The sequence below is a fragment of the Vicugna pacos genome, chromosome 8, assembly GCF_048564905.1.
Source record: "Vicugna pacos chromosome 8, VicPac4, whole genome shotgun sequence".
Lineage (NCBI taxonomy): Eukaryota > Metazoa > Chordata > Mammalia > Artiodactyla > Camelidae > Vicugna > Vicugna pacos.
In genome coordinates, this window is record NC_132994.1 from 77,418,080 (window position 1) to 77,422,958 (window position 4,879).

A 4,879-nucleotide genomic window follows, 5' to 3' on the forward strand; every position below is an offset into this window, starting at 1 on the left:
TGGGCAGCACGGCTGAGCTCTGCTTCCACAAACCCTCGAACGAGATGCTCACCACCATCTCACCTCCTCTGTTCTGGTAGATTGTGCTTCACCCTGGGTCGAGCTGGGCTCTAGGCAGGAGCACCCTGGCACAGGATGAAGGCCTTTCGCCCACGTTGTCTGCCCTCCGCATTCCTCCCTGGTTCCAGTTCTGAGCACAGAATGTGGATCCAGCCCCCTCAGGTCTCCCCCAGAGGCCTGTGAGGCAGGCAGGCATCCCTTCCCCACCCCACCCGCGTGGCTGGGGTTCACTGAGCTGAGGCTGAAAGCTGCTAGTGGATCTAAAATCCGTCTGGTTAGGAATGCAGGGAGGAGACTCTGGGTGACTGGCAGGGCAAATTGGAGCCCCGTGTGCCAATTCTCTTCTCATTTGCAAATATACTAGTGAGAGGCCCAAAGCGGTTGAGGCCAGTTTTGTGAATCCAGCCTCACAAAGAGAGACCCTCATTTTAAAACAGAAATGGGAGATTCCAGATTTCACAGCTGTTTGTTGAGCTAGAATTTACCCTGAATTCAAAAGAAGAAAGGAAATCCTGGCTCAGGAGGGAGATTTTACAGGACAATACCTTCCCAATTGGGACGGGACAGGCTATGATTGAGCTGATAATATCAAAAGCTCTGATGTCATTTAAGGCTGACACAAAGCGTTTGGCCGAGGGCAGCGCCTCATTACTGTGGCTGAGACAGAAAAATGCTCTCTGTCCTTTTGTAAGTGTCAGTGTTTAGATAATTAAAAAAAATAAAAACTCCCAGAACATATTTCTCAAACGGTAATTGACTACAAATCAACCAACATTGTGATGAGACATTCAGAAGTGCCTACATCCCTGCGGGATGTGGGGGAGGCTGGGGCGGGGGGTGGATTCCACACAGAAACGGGTCCTTTCTTTCCTTCCCTGTCTCAGCTGCTTGGTCCTCTTTCAAAGAAGAAATGAAACAGGAAACATTCAAAATGTCTCTTACATTAGGTCATCAGGTTCATCCTTTTGGTGAAGAATTACCCAGCAGCCCCCACTCTGCAGGTGCAGCCGTGGGCTCTGCAGACGCAGCTTCCCTGGGACAGTGGTGGTCGGGAAGACCGGCCGTGCAGGCACGCTGGCCGTGGACCCCGTAGCCCCTGCCCCACCTCCTCCCCACCTGGGGACTCCTTCCTCTGGGCCCTGTGACTGAAGATGCAGCTCTTCAAAGGAGGTTTGGGACCCCGGGCCTCTCGGTCCAGCCACCCAGACCCTGAATCAGCTGAGAGGCCGGTCTCTGCTCTTCCACGTCTCCATCGGGGGCAGGAGCTCACACAGCCAGCGTCCTGGACGGTGCAGCAGGGTGGCCACTGCACAGACGCATGTGCCCGTGCAGCCCTGGGGCCGCAAGCTCCCCGGGCCTTTCATCCAGCTGTAACGTGGCACTGCGGAGTTCCACCGCGGAGTTCCACAGCGGATGCCCCTGCAGATGGGAAAGCGGGTCAGGACCTGAAACAGGGTATCTCACTGAAGGATGTGCGGGTGTGTGTGATCACCAGGGACTTTTTGTCTGTCCAGACTCACCCTTTCTGGAAGTCCCTCCCTCTGCTAATTGACCTGTGGTCCTCCTGCCTCTGTGCCTCCAGTCCCCCACTGGAGGTCGGCAGGCAAGACCCAGCCAGACCCACTGGGGAGTGTGCTCATGGTGGCCTTGTCCCCACGAGGAGCGAGGCTGCCTGAGAGCAAAGCCAACACAGAGGCCAGTGGAGGGGCGGCCAACCCCTGCCCTCATCTGAGCTCACACAGCCCTTCCCTCTCGAGCCAGCTGGACTTGAAGCCTCCTGACCAGTGTTTCCCACTGGCGAGGAGCAGGCCCGGGATCTGAACTCTGTATTATCCAGCCCCGCGATCCAGAGCCCTAGCTGCGCCAGGGAACCCCGGTTACCCCCTCCCCGGACTCCACAACCCACCAACTGCATCAAATCAACGGTCAGTTTGCGTCCCGGCTTCTCTCCATCAGACTTCCCACAGTCACACCCTGTGCTCTCACGGGCATAGGAGAGGACATTTCGACACCAAGCGGCTTGTTCCAGCCAGAGGAGCCCCGGGGAGGGTCCTGCAGGGGCAGCTTGTCCCACGGTGAGCGCAGGGCCGCCACCGTGTGGACGGGCGTCCTCGCCGGTCCCGCCTGCTCTGCGGTCCCTGGGCTGTTCCTTCACAGCCCCTCAGCTGCGCCCGTCTACCGCTGACCTCGCCACACCCCATCCCTGGTCACCCCGTGCCCTCCTGCCCTCTCCTTCAGGAATGTTCACCTAAATGCTGATGGTCAGGGACTGCAGCTCCAGATCTCCTCACCCAGCTTCACGCCACGTTCACAGTCCCTACCCACCCCTCCCGTCCCCGCCCGGTTGCCTCGAGTCCTGCGTGGCCAGACCTGAGGGTCACCCTCCCAGACCCAGCCTGCCCCCCGTGTTAGTGCTGGGGCCTCAGACACACCGGGGTCGGAACAGAAGACCCGTGGGCCCAGGTCTCCCTCCCTCTAACCCAGGTGGGGACCACGTTCTGACAGTTCTCCATCCTAACGGAAAACCAACTTCACTTCCCCTTTCTCCACACCCACTTTTCTCAGGAACAGTCACCACCACCTCTCCTCTGGGCTGCCCGCGCCCTCCATCATCACAGCCCCCGGAGGTCACCTGATGCGGAAGCCATTCACCCACAGGCGGCTGATGGTTCAGGGACGCTTTCCTGGGAGGGGCCTCAGCTGCTCAATGACTGAGCTGGAAAGGAACGCGCGTGCTGAGAGCAGCCCTCCCAGGCCTTTGACCCAATCCAGCCGGCGTCTGACCTGCTGACTGTGCGCAGGACCTCTTCAAAAGGCGTGTGGGCCCGGCCCCGCCCGGCCCGGGTCCGGCTCTGCCCGTACTGCTTCGCGGCCTCCCTGCCCTTCTCTCGCTGTTTGCACAAGTGTGGGCTCTCTGACCAAACACTTCATTTCAAACAATGGCCTAGATTCATCCCTAAGGGGCTGGCACTCACCTACTGTTTTCCGTCTTTGAACTCGATGTCCTTGGACCCGGTCGGTCATTGAGCAACTTCCTGCAGGACCGCGCCATCCCCCGGGGGGCAGGGCTGTTTAACCCTTCTCACCACAGCCCCGGCAGCCACAACAAACCCAGCTTCCCAGTGCCCCGGCCCCTGAACTCCCAGTGCCCCTCGGCGATTTGGGTTTAATTGCAGCATTTTCAAAGACAGCTTCCCCGTCAGCCTCAGACTGAGAGGCAGCCCCATCTCCCGGGCACAGCCGCAGCTTTGGGTCCCGGGACCTGAGCGTAAACCAGCGGGTTCCCAGGGCCTGCCGGGTCGCCCGCTACAGCCGGGGTGGGCCTTGTGCTCAGCCTGCAGCCTGGAGAAGGGCTTACTGGCCCTTCGGGGATGTGCCCTCCCGATGTCCCGGCTCCCGCGCAGAGGACGGAGGAGGCAGTGTGCAGAACCCAGCCCAGAGAGGCCCGGCACCGGCCAGCTGCCCTTGGAGGGATGCTGCGGGCCTGATGGTGCAGGCTCCCCAGAACCAGCGCCCGCCTGCACCCCCAGGAGAGGAGGGGGCGGGACCAGGGCCCACCCGCGGCACTGATGGCCCTGACAGTCCTGCTGCCGCGCTCCCTGGTCAGCAGCCAAGGACGTGCAGCTTCATCCAGGCCCCGCGCCTGCTCGAACCGGAGCCCGCTGTGTACCCAGTGCCCGGAGCCCGCTGGCTCACACCCACCGGTGAGAGGGCCTTCCTGCCCTGAGCTGCGTCCCAGCCTTTGGCTCAGGCTGGCGCCTCCTCTCCCTCAGGACTGCCTCTGGATTCTCAGTGGTGGACCTGAGCTGAGAAGCTCGAGTGGGGTGCAGGGGGCCTGGGCGTGGCCGACTCCAGGAGAAGTAAGGACTCGGCCCCTTGTTGCCCCGCACAGTGGGCAGGGCCAGGCTGGGGTCCTCCCCGACCCCACGAGCACACTCCCAGGGTGGACCAGGAAATTTCGGGAGAGAGGGAGGTTCAGGATGTCAGGAGAGACCTCAATGGGGCCTGCGGGAGCCCCTGACCCCACGAATCAGTGCCCTGCAGGTCTCTGCATCCGCAGCAGCCCAGGGCCCTCTGCCTGGAGCAACCATGGGCTCCTCACAGTGGCCCTATTGCTACAAAAGGCCACCATGCAAATGGGTAAACTGAGGCTTTGGAGAGCCAGGTAACAAGGCCTGGGCTACGTGGCAAGAGAAGGGCAGGCTGGGGCTCGTAACCCGGCCCTGTGAGTCAGGAGTTGGTACCACCTCACTGCCTGGGTGGCAGACAGACTAGGAGCTTCTGGGGACCCTGAGGAGGGACAGCCCCAGTCAGCTGGTTCCTGGTGGAAGGGAGATGCTTCCTCATGTCCTCTGTCCCCCAAACCTGCTCGTGGAGCCATCTGTGCCCCTGATACCACCAGCGGATGCCCAGCTCCCATGGGTCCTCCTGCTGCTCGGCCCTTGACCCCAGCCTGTGGCCCCCGCCCTGACCCTGCCAGCCCCCTGGTCCTCAGCACTTGGCCCTGCTGCCACCAGGCCAGCGCTCGTGTCATCGGGCCTTTTGTGTGAAGTGCTGTTTCATGAATTCTGCCCAGGGAGCAGGAAGGGAGCGGGCAGCCTGCTTCCTGCCTGGGGTGCCGCCATCCACACTCAACGGGACGGGGTGCAGGCTCCGCCAGGCCGGGGGGGCACTGGGTGGTAGCGCCGCGCTGCAGAAACCGAGGTCAGTGAGCGCCCAGCAGTGCACCCTTCCTCTCTGCCAGCCGCGGGGGGTCTGCAGGAACCTCCTGTCAGCCCCCAGGGCTGTCGCCGGGCCGCCTGCCGCTTTGTGCCACCTC

At 61.7% G+C, this 4,879-nt stretch overlaps 1 long non-coding RNA gene across 1 annotated transcript; it reads right to left on the bottom strand.

The window, feature by feature from the left end:
- Positions 1-981: 981 nt before the first annotated feature.
- On the bottom strand, positions 982-3,007 carry LOC140697796 (uncharacterized). Its single transcript, XR_012075137.1, has 2 exons — positions 2,693-3,007; positions 982-1,479 (listed from the first exon to the last, which is right to left on the bottom strand). It is a non-coding gene; the product is annotated as an uncharacterized lncRNA (long non-coding RNA).
- Between the last annotated feature and the right edge of the window lie 1,872 nt (positions 3,008-4,879).